The sequence below is a fragment of the Crinia signifera genome, chromosome 6 (genome assembly GCF_055691185.1).
Source record: "Crinia signifera chromosome 6, ASM5569118v1, whole genome shotgun sequence".
Classification (NCBI taxonomy): domain Eukaryota; kingdom Metazoa; phylum Chordata; class Amphibia; order Anura; family Myobatrachidae; genus Crinia; species Crinia signifera.
Window position 1 is genome coordinate 59699046 of NC_139222.1, and position 12979 is coordinate 59712024.

General features: G+C 39.8%; 21 non-coding genes and 7 pseudogenes across 21 annotated transcripts; all 28 read left to right on the forward strand.

Annotated features, from left to right (window-relative positions):
* The first annotated feature begins 43 nt into the window (after nt 1–43).
* On the forward strand, nt 44–162 carry LOC146013961 (5S ribosomal RNA). The gene has a single exon (XR_014446922.1). It is a non-coding gene; the product is annotated as a 5S ribosomal RNA (ribosomal RNA).
* Nucleotides 163–507: 345 nt separating this feature from the next.
* LOC146014853 (5S ribosomal RNA) lies at nt 508–626 on the forward strand. The gene has a single exon (XR_014447795.1). It is a non-coding gene; the product is annotated as a 5S ribosomal RNA (ribosomal RNA).
* A 345-nt stretch (nt 627–971) lies between these two features.
* LOC146013200 (5S ribosomal RNA) lies at nt 972–1090 on the forward strand. The gene has a single exon (XR_014446182.1). It is a non-coding gene; the product is annotated as a 5S ribosomal RNA (ribosomal RNA).
* A 345-nt stretch (nt 1091–1435) lies between these two features.
* LOC146016087 (5S ribosomal RNA) lies at nt 1436–1554 on the forward strand. The gene has a single exon (XR_014448989.1). It is a non-coding gene; the product is annotated as a 5S ribosomal RNA (ribosomal RNA).
* Nucleotides 1555–1899: 345 nt separating this feature from the next.
* LOC146017072 (5S ribosomal RNA) lies at nt 1900–2018 on the forward strand. The gene has a single exon (XR_014449946.1). It is a non-coding gene; the product is annotated as a 5S ribosomal RNA (ribosomal RNA).
* A 344-nt stretch (nt 2019–2362) lies between these two features.
* Nucleotides 2363–2481, forward strand: LOC146013202 (5S ribosomal RNA). Its single transcript, XR_014446184.1, has one exon. It is a non-coding gene; the product is annotated as a 5S ribosomal RNA (ribosomal RNA).
* Nucleotides 2482–2826: 345 nt separating this feature from the next.
* Nucleotides 2827–2945, forward strand: LOC146014176 (5S ribosomal RNA). Its single transcript, XR_014447129.1, has one exon. It is a non-coding gene; the product is annotated as a 5S ribosomal RNA (ribosomal RNA).
* Nucleotides 2946–3291: 346 nt separating this feature from the next.
* LOC146011499 (5S ribosomal RNA) lies at nt 3292–3400 on the forward strand (annotated as a pseudogene).
* Nucleotides 3401–3746: 346 nt separating this feature from the next.
* On the forward strand, nt 3747–3865 carry LOC146010264 (5S ribosomal RNA). The gene has a single exon (XR_014444779.1). It is a non-coding gene; the product is annotated as a 5S ribosomal RNA (ribosomal RNA).
* Nucleotides 3866–4210: 345 nt separating this feature from the next.
* On the forward strand, nt 4211–4329 carry LOC146015550 (5S ribosomal RNA). The gene has a single exon (XR_014448468.1). It is a non-coding gene; the product is annotated as a 5S ribosomal RNA (ribosomal RNA).
* Nucleotides 4330–4674: 345 nt separating this feature from the next.
* LOC146013203 (5S ribosomal RNA) lies at nt 4675–4793 on the forward strand. Its single transcript, XR_014446185.1, has one exon. It is a non-coding gene; the product is annotated as a 5S ribosomal RNA (ribosomal RNA).
* Nucleotides 4794–5138: 345 nt separating this feature from the next.
* On the forward strand, nt 5139–5257 carry LOC146016303 (5S ribosomal RNA). The gene has a single exon (XR_014449199.1). It is a non-coding gene; the product is annotated as a 5S ribosomal RNA (ribosomal RNA).
* Nucleotides 5258–5602: 345 nt separating this feature from the next.
* On the forward strand, nt 5603–5721 carry LOC146016908 (5S ribosomal RNA). Its single transcript, XR_014449788.1, has one exon. It is a non-coding gene; the product is annotated as a 5S ribosomal RNA (ribosomal RNA).
* A 346-nt stretch (nt 5722–6067) lies between these two features.
* On the forward strand, nt 6068–6186 carry LOC146010515 (5S ribosomal RNA; annotated as a pseudogene).
* A 347-nt stretch (nt 6187–6533) lies between these two features.
* Nucleotides 6534–6652, forward strand: LOC146016965 (5S ribosomal RNA). Its single transcript, XR_014449843.1, has one exon. It is a non-coding gene; the product is annotated as a 5S ribosomal RNA (ribosomal RNA).
* Nucleotides 6653–6997: 345 nt separating this feature from the next.
* On the forward strand, nt 6998–7116 carry LOC146016758 (5S ribosomal RNA). Its single transcript, XR_014449638.1, has one exon. It is a non-coding gene; the product is annotated as a 5S ribosomal RNA (ribosomal RNA).
* Nucleotides 7117–7461: 345 nt separating this feature from the next.
* Nucleotides 7462–7580, forward strand: LOC146011377 (5S ribosomal RNA; annotated as a pseudogene).
* Nucleotides 7581–7925: 345 nt separating this feature from the next.
* Nucleotides 7926–8043, forward strand: LOC146010832 (5S ribosomal RNA; annotated as a pseudogene).
* Nucleotides 8044–8388: 345 nt separating this feature from the next.
* LOC146016305 (5S ribosomal RNA) lies at nt 8389–8507 on the forward strand. Its single transcript, XR_014449200.1, has one exon. It is a non-coding gene; the product is annotated as a 5S ribosomal RNA (ribosomal RNA).
* A 345-nt stretch (nt 8508–8852) lies between these two features.
* Nucleotides 8853–8971, forward strand: LOC146016909 (5S ribosomal RNA). Its single transcript, XR_014449789.1, has one exon. It is a non-coding gene; the product is annotated as a 5S ribosomal RNA (ribosomal RNA).
* A 346-nt stretch (nt 8972–9317) lies between these two features.
* LOC146016966 (5S ribosomal RNA) lies at nt 9318–9436 on the forward strand. Its single transcript, XR_014449844.1, has one exon. It is a non-coding gene; the product is annotated as a 5S ribosomal RNA (ribosomal RNA).
* Nucleotides 9437–9781: 345 nt separating this feature from the next.
* LOC146016910 (5S ribosomal RNA) lies at nt 9782–9900 on the forward strand. The gene has a single exon (XR_014449790.1). It is a non-coding gene; the product is annotated as a 5S ribosomal RNA (ribosomal RNA).
* A 346-nt stretch (nt 9901–10246) lies between these two features.
* Nucleotides 10247–10365, forward strand: LOC146016967 (5S ribosomal RNA). Its single transcript, XR_014449845.1, has one exon. It is a non-coding gene; the product is annotated as a 5S ribosomal RNA (ribosomal RNA).
* A 345-nt stretch (nt 10366–10710) lies between these two features.
* Nucleotides 10711–10829, forward strand: LOC146016759 (5S ribosomal RNA). Its single transcript, XR_014449639.1, has one exon. It is a non-coding gene; the product is annotated as a 5S ribosomal RNA (ribosomal RNA).
* Nucleotides 10830–11174: 345 nt separating this feature from the next.
* On the forward strand, nt 11175–11293 carry LOC146010916 (5S ribosomal RNA; annotated as a pseudogene).
* A 346-nt stretch (nt 11294–11639) lies between these two features.
* LOC146011639 (5S ribosomal RNA) lies at nt 11640–11748 on the forward strand (annotated as a pseudogene).
* A 345-nt stretch (nt 11749–12093) lies between these two features.
* Nucleotides 12094–12212, forward strand: LOC146010553 (5S ribosomal RNA; annotated as a pseudogene).
* Nucleotides 12213–12560: 348 nt separating this feature from the next.
* On the forward strand, nt 12561–12679 carry LOC146014574 (5S ribosomal RNA). Its single transcript, XR_014447523.1, has one exon. It is a non-coding gene; the product is annotated as a 5S ribosomal RNA (ribosomal RNA).
* The last annotated feature ends 300 nt before the right edge of the window (nt 12680–12979 follow it).

The window sequence follows — 12979 nt, forward strand, 5'->3', positions numbered from 1 at the left end:
CTGGTGATAGAAGTAGAAGAGGGCAAAAAAGTGGCTTTAACTCACCTACAGCCATACCGCATTGGATAGGCCCAATCTCGTCTGATCTTGGAAGCTAAGCAGTGTTGGGCCTGGTTAGTACTTGGGTGGGAGACCACATGGGAACACCAGGTGCTGTAGGTTTTTTCACATTACTGGCAAATTGTTTTTATTCTCTAGCTATTTAAATAGGAAACTTTTTCTTTTTATTGCCAGAACAGACATTTGGAAGAGGTCAAACAGACACAATAGCCATCACCTAAAGACTTACCACACTGTTTAGGCCCAATTCCTACTGCTTTTGGCAGCTAAACAGTGTTGAGCCTCTTTAGTAGTTTAATTTAAGACCCCCTGCTAATATCATGTCCTGTAGGTCTTTTTACATTACCAACACATGATTTTTTTCAGTAAGCCAATACAGTTAGGAAACTTTTGTATTAGCTTACCTGGTGATAGAAGTAGAAGAGGGCAAAAAAGTGCCTTTAACTCACCTACAGCCATACCACATTGGATAGGCCCAATCTCGTCTGATCTTGGAAGCCAAGCAGTGTTGGGCCTGGTTAGTACTTGGGTGGGAGACCACATGGGAACACCAGGTGCTGTAGGTTTTTTCACATTACTGGCAAATTGTTTTTATTCTCTAGCTATTTATATTGGAAACTTTTTCTTTTTATTGCCAGCACAGACATTTGGAAGAGGTCAAACAGACACAATAGCCATCACCTAAAGACTTACCACACTGTTTAGGCTCAATTACAACTGCTTTTGGCAGCTAAACAGTGTTGAGCCTCTTTTGTAGTTTAATTTAAGACCCCCTGCTAATATCATGTCCTGTAGGTCTTTTTACATTACCAACACAAGATTTTTTTCAGTAAGCCAATACAGTTAGGAAACTTTTGTATTAGCTTACCTGGTGATAGAAGTAGAAGAGGGCAAAAAAGTGCCTTTAACTCACCTACAGCCATACCACATTGGATAGGCCCAATCTCGTCTGATCTTGGAAGCTAAGCAGTGTTGGGCCTGGTTAGTACTTGGGTGGGAGACCACATGGGAACACCAGGTGCTGTAGGTTTTTTCACATTACTGGCAAATTGTTTTTATTCTCTAGCTATTTATATTGGAAACTTTTTCTTTTTATTGCCAGCACAGACATTTGGAAGAGGTCAAACAGACACAATAGCCATCACCTAAAGACTTACCACACTGTTTAGGCTCAATTCCAGCTGCTTTTGGCAGCTAAACAGTGTTGAGCCTCTTTTGTAGTTTAATTTAAGACCCCCTGCTAATATCATGTCCTGTAGGTCTTTTTACATTACCAACACATGATTTTTTTCAGTAAGCCAATACAGTTAGGAACCTTTTGTATTAGCTTACCTGGTGATAGAAGTAGAAGAGGGCAAAAAAGTGCCGTTAACTCACCTACAGCCATACCACATTGGATAGGCCCAATCTCGTCTGATCTTGGAAACTAAGCAGTGTTAGGCCTGGTTAGTACTTGGGTGGGAGACCACATGGGAACACCAGGTGCTGTAGGTTTTTTCACATTACTGGCAAATTGTTTTTATTCTCTAGCTATTTATATTGGAAACTTTTTCTTTTTATTGCCAGCACAGACATTTGGAAGAGGTCAAACAGACACAATAGCCATCACCTAAAGACTTACCACACTGTTTAGGCTCAATTCCAACTGCTTTTGGCAGCTAAACAGTGTTGAGCCTCTTTTGTAGTTTAATTTAAGACCCCCTGCTAATATCATGTCCTGTAGGTCTTTTTACATTACCAACACATGATTTTTTTCAGTAAGCCAATACAGTTAGGAAACTTTTGTATTAGCTTACCTGGTGATAGAAGTAGAAGATGGCAAAAAAGTGGCTTTAACTCACCTACAGCCATACCACATTGGATAGGCCCAATCTCGTCTGATCTTGGAAGCTAAGCAGTGTTGTGCCTGGTTAGTACTTGGGTGGGAGACCACCTGGGAACGCCAGGTGCTGTAGGTTTTTTCACATTACTGGCAAATTGTTTTTATTCTCTAGCTATTTAAATTGGAAACATTTTCTTTTTATTGCCAGCACAGACATTTGGAAGAGGTCAAACAGACACAATAGCCATCACCTAAAGACTTACCACACTGTTTAGGCCCAATTCCAACTGCTTTTGGCAGCTAAACAGTGTTGAGCCTCTTTAGTAGTTTAATTTAAGACCCCCTGCTAATATCATGTCCTGTAGGTTTTTTACATTACCAACACATGATTTTTTTCAGTAAGCCAATACAGTTAGGAAACTTTTTTATTAGCTTACTTGGTGATAGAAGTAGAAGAGGGCAAAAAAGTGCCGGTATCTCACCTACAGCCATACCACATTGGATAGGCCCAATCTCGTCTGATCTTGGAAGCTAAGCAGTGTTGGGCCTGGTTAGTACTTGGGTGGGAGACCACATGGGAACACCAGGTGCTGTAGGTTTTTTCACATTACTGGCAAATTGTTTTTATTCTCTAGCTATTTAAATAGGAAACTTTTTCTTTTTATTGCCAGCACAGACATTTGGAAGAGGTCAAACAGACACAATAGCCATCACCTAAAGACTTACCACACTGTTTAGGCCCAATTCCAACTGCTTTTGGCAGCTAAACAGTGTTGAGCCTCTTTAGTAGTTTAATTTAAGACCCCCTGCTAATATCATGTCCTGTAGGTCTTTTTACATTACCAACACATGATTTTTTTCAGTAAGCCAATACAGTTAGGAAACTTTTGTATTAGCTTACCTGGTGATAGAAGTAGAAGAGGGCAAAAAAGTGCCTTTAACTCACCTACAGCCATACCACATTGGATAGGCCCAATCTCGTCTGATCTTGGAAGCTAAGCAGTGTGGGGCCTGGTTAGTACTTGGGTGGGAGACCACCTGGGAACACCAGGTGCTGTAGGTTTTTTCACATTACTGGCAAATTGTTTTTATTCTCTAGCTATTTATATTGGAAACTTTTTCTTTTTATTGCCAGCACAGACATTTGGAAGAGGTCAAACAGACACAATAGCCATCACCTAAAGACTTACCACACTGTTTAGGCTCAATTCCAACTGCTTTTGGCAGCTAAACAGTGTTGAGCCTCTTTTGTAGTTTCATTTACGACCCCCCTGCTAATATCATGTCCTGTAGGTCTTTTTACATTACCAACACATGATTTGTTTCAGTAAGCCAATACAGTTAGGAAACTTTTGTATTAGCTTACCTGGTGATAGAAGTAGAAGAGGGCAAAAAAGTGCCTTTAACTCACCTACAGCCATACCACATTGGATAGGCCTGATCTTGGAAGCTAAGCAGTGTTGGGCCTGGTTAGTACTTGGGTGGGAGACCACATGGGAACACCAGGTGCTGTAGGTTTTTTCACATTACTGGCAAATTGTTTTTATTCTCTAGCTATTTATATTGGAAACTTTTTTCTTTTTATTGCCAGCACAGACATTTGGAAGAGGTCAAACAGACACAATAGCCATCACCTAAAGACTTACCACACTGTTTAGGCTCAATTCCAACTGCTTTTGGCAGCTAAACAGTGTTGAGCCTCTTTTGTAGTTTAATTTAAGACCCCCTGCTAATATCATGTCCTGTAGGTCTTTTTACATTACCAACACATGATTTTTTTCAGTAAGCCAATACAGTTAGGAAACTTTTGTATTAGCTTACCTGGTGATAGAAGTAGAAGAGGGCAAAAAAGTGCCTTTAACTCACCTACAGCCATACCACATTAGATAGGCCCAATCTCGTCTGATCTTGGAAGCTAAGCAGTGTTAGGCCTGGTTAGTACTTGGGTGGGAGACCACATGGGAACACCAGGTGCTGTAGGTTTTTTCACATTACTGGCAAATTGTTTTTATTCTCTAGCTATTTATATTGGAAACTTTTTCTTTTTATTGCCAGCACAGACATTTGGAAGAGGTCAAACAGACACAATAGCCATCACCTAAAGACTTACCACACTGTTTAGGCTCAATTCCAACTGCTTTTGGCAGCTAAACAGTGTTGAGCCTCTTTTGTAGTTTAATTTAAGACCCCCTGCTAATATCATGTCCTGTAGGTCTTTTTACATTACCAACACATGATTTTTTTCAGTAAGCCAATACAGTTAGGAAACTTTTGGATTAGCTTACCTGGTGATAGAAGTAGAAGAGGGCAAAAAAGTGCCTTTAACTCACCTACAGCCATACCACATTGGATAGGCCCAATCTCGTCTGATCTTGGAAGCTAAGCAGTGTTGGGCCTGGTTAGTACTTGGGTGGGAGACCACATGGGAACACCAGGTGCTGTAAGTTTTTTCACATTACTGGCAAATTGTTTTTATTCTCTAGCTATTTATATTGGAAACTTTTTCTTTTTATTGCCAGCACAGACATTTGGAAGAGGTCAAACAGACACAATAGCCATCACCTAAAGACTTACCACACTGTTTAGGCTCAATTCCAACTGCTTTTGGCAGCTAAACAGTGTTGAGCCTCATTTGTAGTTTAATTTAAGACCCCCTGCTAATATCATGTCCTGTAGGTCTTTTTTCATTACCAACACATGATTTTTTTCAGTAAGCCAATACAGTTAGGAAACTTTTGTATTAGCTTACCTGGTGATAGAAGTAGAAGAGGGCAAAAAAGTGCCGTTAACTCACCTACAGCCATACCACATTGGATAGGCCCAATCTCGTCTGATCTTGGAAGCTAAGCAGTGTTGGGCCTGGTTAGTACTTGGGTGGGAGACCACATGGGAACACCAGGTGCTGTAGGTTTTTTCACATTACTGGCAAATTGTTTTTATTCTCTAGCTATTTATATTGGAAACTTTTTCTTTTTATTGCCAGCACAGACATTTGGAAGAGGTCAAACAGACACAATAGCCATCACCTAAAGACTTACCACACTGTTTAGGCTCAATTCCAACTGCTTTTGGCAGCTAAACAGTGTTGAGCCTCTTTTGTAGTTAAATTTAAGACCCCCTGCTAATATCATGTCCTGTAGGTCTTTTTTCATTACCAACACATGATTTTTTTCAGTAAGCCAATACAGTTAGGAAACTTTTATATTAGCTTACCTGGTGATAGAAGTAGAAGAGGGCAAAAAAGTGTCTTTAACTCAATTACAGCCATACCACATTGGATAGGCCCAATCTCGTCTGATCTTGGAAGCTAAGCAGTGTTGGGCCTGGTTAGTACTTGGGTGGGAGACCACATGGGAACACCAGGTGCTGTAGGTTTTTTCACATTACAGGCAAATTGTTTTTATTCTCTAGCTATTTAAATTGGAAACTTTTTCTTTTTATTGCCAGTACAGACATTTGAAAGAGGTCAAACAAACACAATAGCCATCACCTAAAGACTTACCACACTGTTTAGGCTTAATTCCAACTGCTTTTGGCAGCTAAACAGTGTTGAGCCTCTTTAGTAGTTTAATTTAAGACCCCCTGCTAATATCATGTCCTGTAGGTCTTTTTACATTACCAACACATGATTTTTTTCAGTAAGCCAATACAGTTAGGAAACTTTTTCATTAGCTTACCTGGTGATAGAAGTAGAAGAGGGCAAAAAAGTGCCTGTATTTCACCTACAGCCATACCACATTGGATAGGCCCAATCTCGTCTGATCTTGGAAGCTAAGCAGTGTTGGGCCTGGTTAGTACTTGGGTTGGAGACCACATGGGAACACCAGGTGCTGTAGGTTTTTTCACATTACAGGCAAATTGTTTTTATTCTCTAGCTATTTATATTGGAAACTTTTTCTTTTTATTGCCAGCACAGACATTTGGAAGAGGTCAAACAGACACAATAGCCATCACCTAAAGACTTACCACACTGTTTAGGCTCAATTCCAACTGCTTTTGGCAGCTAAACAGTGTTGAGCCTCTTTTGTAGTTTAATTTAAGACCCCCTGCTAATATCATGTCCTGTAGGTCTTTTTACATTACCAACACATGATTTTTTTCAGTAAGCCAATACAGTTAGGAAACTTTTGTATTAGCTTACCTGGTGATAGAAGTAGAAGAGGGCAAAAAAAGTGCCTTTAACTCACCTACATCCATACCACATTGGATTGGCCTAATCTCGTCTGATCTTGGAAGCTAAGCAGTGTTGGGCCTGGTTAGTACTTGGGTGGGAGACCACATGGGAACACCAGGTGCTGTAGGTTTTTTCACATTACTGGCAAATTGTTTTTATTCTCTAGCTATTTATATTGGAAACTTTTTTATTTTTATTGCCAGCACAGACATTTGGAAGAGGTCAAACAGACACAATAGCCATCACCTAAAGACTTACCACACTGTTTAGGCTCAATTCCAACTGCTTTTGGCAGCTAAACAGTGTTGAGCCTCTTTTGTAGTTTAATTTAAGACCCCCTGCTAATATCATGTCCTGTAGGTCTTTTTACATTACCAACACATGATTTTTTTCAGTAAGCCAATACAGTTAGGAAACTTTTGTATTAGCTTACCTGGTGATAGAAGTAGAAGAGGGCAAAAAAAGTGCCTTTAACTCACCTACATCCATACCACATTGGATTGGCCCAATCTCGTCTGATCTTGGAAGCTAAGCAGTGTTGGGCCTGGTTAGTACTTGGGTGGGAGACCACATGGGAACACCAGGTGCTGTAGGTTTTTTCACATTACTAGCAAATTGTTTTTATTCTCTAGCTATTTAAATTGGAAACTTTTTCTTTTTATTGCCAGCACAGACATTTGGAAGAGGTCAAACAGACACAATAGCCATCACCTAAAGACTTACCACACTGTTTAGGCCCAATTCCAACTGCTTTTGGCAGCTAAACAGTGTTGAGCCTCTTTAGTAGTTTAATTTAAGACCCCCTGCTAATATCATGTCCTGTAGGTCTTTTTACATTACCAACACATGATTTTTTTCAGTAAGCCAATACAGTTAGGAAACTTTTGTATTAGCTTACCTGGTGATAGAAGTAGAAGAGGGCAAAAAAGTGGCTTTAACTCACCTACAGCCATACCACATTGGATAGGCCCAATCTTGTCTGATCTTGGAAGCTAAGCAGTGTTGGGCCTGGTTAGTACTTGAGTGGGAGACCACATGGGAACACCAGGTGCTGTAGGTTTTTTCACATTACTGGCAAATTGTTTTTATTCTCTAGCTATTTATATTGGAAACTTTTTCTTTTTATTGCCAGCACAGACATTTGGAAGAGGTCAAACAGACACAATAGCCATCACCTAAAGACTTAACACACTGTTTAGGCTCAATTCCAACTGCTTTTGGCAGCAAAACAGTGTTGAGCCTCTTTTGTAGTTTAATTTAAGACCCCCTGCTAATATCATGTACTGTAGGTCTTTTTACATTACCAACACATGATTTTTTTCAGTAAGCCAATACAGTTAGGAAACTTTTGTATTAGCTTACCTGGTGATAGAAGTAGAAGAGGGCAAAAAAGTGACTGTATCTCACCTACAGCCATACCATATTGGATAGGCCCAATCTCGTCTGATCTTGGGAGCTAAGCAGTGTTGGTCCTGGTTAGTACTTGTGTGGGAGACCACCTGGGGACACCAGGTGCTGTAGGTTTTTTCACATTACTGGCAAATTGTTTTTATTCTCTAGCTATTTATATTGGAAACTTTTTCTTTTTATTGCCAGCACAGACATTTGGAAGAGGTCAAACAGACACAATAGCCATCACCTAAAGACTTACCACACTGTTTAGGCTCAATTCCAACTGCTTTTGGCAGCTAAACAGTGTTGAGCCTCATTTGTAGTTTAATTTAAGACCCCCTGCTAATATCATGTCCTGTAGGTCTTTTTTCATTACCAACACATGATTTTTTTCAGTAAGCCAATACAGTTAGGAAACTTTTGTATTAGCTTACCTGGTGATAGAAGTAGAAGAGGGCAAAAAAGTGCCGTTAACTCACCTACAGCCATACCACATTGGATAGGCCCAATCTCGTCTGATCTTGGAAGCTAAGCAGTGTTGGGCCTGGTTAGTACTTGGGTGGGAGACATTTGGGAACACCAGGTGCTGTAGGTTTTTTCTCATTACTGGCAAATTGTTTTTTTTCTCTAGCTATTTATATTGGAAACTTTTTCTTTTTATTGCCAGCACAGACATTTGGAAGAGGTCAAACAGACACAATAGCCATCACCTAAAGACTTACCACACTGTTTAGGCTCAATTCCAACTGCTTTTGGCAGCTAAACAGTGTTGAGCCTCTTTTGTAGTTAAATTTAAGACCCCCTGCTAATATCATGTCCTGTAGGTCTTTTTTCATTACCAACACATGATTTTTTTCAGTAAGCCAATACAGTTAGGAAACTTTTGTATTAGCTTACCTGGTGATAGAAGTAGAAGAGGGCAAAAAAGTGGCTTTAACTCAATTACAGCCATACCACATTGGATAGGCCCAATCTCGTCTGATCTTGGAAGCTAAGCAGTGTTGGGCCTGGTTAGTACTTGGGTGGGAGACCACATGGGAACACCAGGTGCTGTAGGTTTTTTCACATTACAGGCAAATTGTTTTTATTCTCTAGCTATTTAAATTGGAAACTTTTTCTTTTTATTGCCAGTACAGACATTTGAAAGAGGTCAAACAGACACAATAGCCATCACCTAAAGACTTACCACACTGTTTAGGCTTAATTCCAACTGCTTTTGGCAGCTAAACAGTGTTGAGCCTCTTTAGTAGTTTAATTTAAGACCCCCTGCTAATATCATGTCCTGTAGGTCTTTTTACATTACCAACACATGATTTTTTTCAGTAAGCCAATACAGTTAGGAAACTTTTTCATTAGCTTACCTGGTGATAGAAGTAGAAGAGGGCAAAAAAGTGCCTGTATTTCACCTACAGCCATACCACATTGGATAGGCCCAATCTCGTCTGATCTTGGAAGCTAAGCAGTGTTGGGCCTGGTTAGTACTTGGGTTGGAGACCACATGGGAACACCAGGTGCTGTAGGTTTTTTCACATTACAGGCAAATTGTTTTTATTCTCTAGCTATTTATATTGGAAACTTTTTCTTTTTATTGCCAGCACAGACATTTGGAAGAGGTCAAACAGACACAATAGCCATCACCTAAAGACTTACCACACTGTTTAGGCTCAATTCCAACTGCTTTTGGCAGCTAAACAGTGTTGAGCCTCTTTTGTAGTTTAATTTAAGACCCCCTGCTAATATCATGTCCTGTAGGTCTTTTTACATTACCAACACATGATTTTTTTCAGTAAGCCAATACAGTTAGGAAACTTTTGTATTAGCTTACCTGGTGATAGAAGTAGAAGAGGGCAAAAAAAGTGCCTTTAACACACCTACATCCATACCACATTGGATTGGCCCAATCTCGTCTGATCTTGGAAGCTAAGCAGTGTTGGGCCTGGTTAGTACTTGGGTGGGAGACCACATGGGAACACCAGGTGCTGTAGGTTTTTTCACATTACTAGCAAATTGTTTTTATTCTCTAGCTATTTAAATTGGAAACTTTTTCTTTTTATTGCCAGCACAGACATTTGGAAGAGGTCAAACAGACACAATAGCCATCACCTAAAGACTTACCACACTGTTTAGGCCCAATTCCAACTGCTTTTGGCAGCTAAACAGTGTTGAGCCTCTTTAGTAGTTTAATTTAAGACCCCCTGCTAATATCATGTCCTGTAGGTCTTTTTACATTACCAACACATGATTTTTTTCAGTAAGCCAATACAGTTAGGAAACTTTTGTATTAGCTTACCTGGTGATAGAAGTAGAAGAGGGCAAAAAAGTGCCTGTATTTCACCTACAGCCATACCACATTGGATAGGCCCAATCTCGTCTGATCTTGGAAGCTAAGCAGTGTTGGGCCTGGTTAGTACTTGGGTTGGAGACCACATGGGAACACCAGGTGCTGTAGGTTTTTTCACATTACAGGCAAATTGTTTTTATTCTCTAGCTATTTATATTGGAAACTTTTTCTTTTTATTGCCAGCACAGACATTTGGAAGAGGTCAAACAGACACAATAGCCATCACCTAAAGACTTACCACACTGTTTAGGCTCAATTCCAACTGCTTTTGGCAGCTAAACAGTGTTGAGCCTCTTTTGTAGTTTAATTTAAGACCCCCTGCTAATATCATGTCCTGTAGGTCTTTTTACATTACCAACACATGATTTTTTTCAGTAAGCCAATACAGTTAGGAAACTTTTGTATTAGCTTACCTGGTGATAGAAGTAGAAGAGGGCAAAAAAAGTGCCTTTAACTCACCTACATCCATACCACATTGGATTGGCCCAATCTCGTCTGATCTTGGAAGCTAAGCAGTGTTGGGCCTGGTTAGTACTTGGGTGGGAGACCACATGGGAACACCAGGTGCTGTAGGTTTTTTCACATTACTAGCAAATTGTTTTTATTCTCTAGCTATTCAAATTGGAAACTTTTTCTTTTTATTGCCAGCACAGACATTTGGAAGAGGTCAAACAGACACAAAAGCCATCACCTAAAGACTTACCACACTGTTTAGGCCCAATTCCAACGGCTTTTGGCAGCTAAACAGTGTTGAGCCTCTTTAGTAGTTTAATTTAAGACCCCCTGCTAATATCATGTCCTGTAGGTCTTTTTACATTACCAACACATGATTTTTTTCAGTAAGCCAATACAGTTAGGAAACTTTTGTATTAGCTTACCTGGTGATAGAAGTAGAAGAGGGCAAAAAAGTGGCTTTAACTCACCTACAGCCATACCACATTGGATAGGCCCAATCTTGTCTGATCTTGGAAGCTAAGCAGTGTTGGGCCTGGTTAGTACTTGAGTGGGAGACCACATGGGAACACCAGGTGCTGTAGGTTTTTTCACATTACTGGCAAATTGTTTTTATTCTCTAGCTATTTATATTGGAAACTTTTTCTTTTTATTGCCAGCACAGACATTTGGAAGAGGTCAAACAGACACAATAGCCATCACCTAAAGACTTAACACACTGTTTAGGCTCAATTCCAACTGCTTTTGGCAGCAAAACAGTGTTGAGCCTCTTTTGTAGTTTAATTTAAGACCCCCTGCTAATATCATGTACTGTAGGTCTTTTTACATTACCAACACATGATTTTTTTCAGTAAGCCAATACAGTTAGGAAACTTTTGTATTAGCTTACCTGGTGATAGAAGTAGAAGAGGGCAAAAAAGTGACTGTATCTCACCTACAGCCATACCACATTGGATAGGCCCAATCTCGTCTGATCTTGGGAGCTAAGCAGTGTTGGTCCTGGTTAGTACTTGGGTGGGAGACCACCTGGGGACACCAGGTGCTGTAGGTTTTTTCACATTACTGGCAAAATTTTTTTATTCTCTAGCTATTTATATTGGAAACTTTTTCTTTTTATTGCCAGCACAGACATTTGGAAGAGGTCAAACAGACACAATAGCCATCACCTAAAGACTTACCACACTGTTTAGGCTCAATTCCAACTGCTTTTGGCAGCTAAACAGTGTTGAGCCTGTTTAGTAGTTAAATTTAAGACCCCCTGCTAATATCATGTCCTGTAGGTCTTTTTACATTACCAACACATGATTTTTTTTAAGTAAGCCAATACAGTTAGGAAACTTTTTTATTAGCTTACCTGGTGATAGAAGTAGAAGAGGGCAAAAAAGTGCCTGTTTCTCACCTACAGCCATACCACATTGGATAGGCCCAATCTCGTCTGATCTTGGAAGCTAAGCAGTGTTGGGCCTGGTTAGTACTTGGGTGGGGGAACACCAAGTGCTGTAGGTTTTTTCACATTACTGGCAAATTGTTTTTATTCTCTAGCTATTTAAATTGGAAACTTTTTCTTTTTATTGCCAGCACAGACATTTGGAAGAGGTCAAACAGACACAATAGCCATCACCTAAAGACTTACCACACTGTTTAGGCTCAATTCCAACTGCTTTTGGCAGCTAAACAGTGTTGAGCCTCTTTTGTAGTTTAATTTAAGACCCCCTGCTAATATCATGTCCTGTAGGTCTTTTTACATTACCAACACATGATTTTTTTCAGTAAGCCAATACAGTTAGGAAACTTTTGTATTAGCTTACCTGGTGATAGAAGTAGAAGAGGGCAAAAAAGTGCCTTTAACTCACCTACAGCCATACCACAATGTATAGGCCCAATCTCGTCTGATCTTGGAAGCTAAGCAGTGTTGGGCCTGGTTAGCACTTGGGTGGGAGACCACATGGGAACACCAGGTGCTGTAGGTTTTTTTTACATTACTGGCAAATTGTTTTTATTCTCTAGCTATTTAAATAGGAAACTTTTTTATTTTTATTGCCAGCACAGACATTTGGAAGAGGTCAAACAGACACAATAGCCATCACCTAAAGACTTAAGACACTGTTTAGGCCCAATTCCAACTGCTTTTGGCAGCTAAACAGTGTTGAGCCTGTTTAGTAGTTAAATTTAAGACCCCCTGCTAATATCATGTCCTGTAGGTCTTTTTACATTACCAACACATGATTTTTTTTAAGTAAGCCAATACAGTTAGGAAACTTTTTTATTAGCTTACCTGGTGATAGAAGTAGAAGTGGGCAAAAAAGTGCCTGTATCTCACCTACAGCCATACCACATTGGATAGGCCCAATCTCGTCTGATCTTGGAAGCTAAGCAGTGTTGGGCCTGGTTAGTACTTGGGTGGGAGACCACCTGGGAACACCAGGTACTGTAGGTTTTTTCACATTACTGGCAAATTGTTTTTATTCTCTAGCTATTTAAATTGGAAACTTTTTTCTTTTTATTGCCAGCACAGACATTTGGAAGAGGTCAAACAGACACAATAGCCATCACCTAAAGACTTACCACACTGTTTAGGCTCAATTCCAACTGCTTTTGGCAGCTAAACAGTGTTGAGCCTCATTTGTAGTTTAATTTAAGACCCCCTGCTAATATCATGTCCTGTAGGTCTTTTTACATTACCAACACATGATTTTTTTCAGTAAGCCAATACAGTTAGGAAACTTTTGTATTAGCT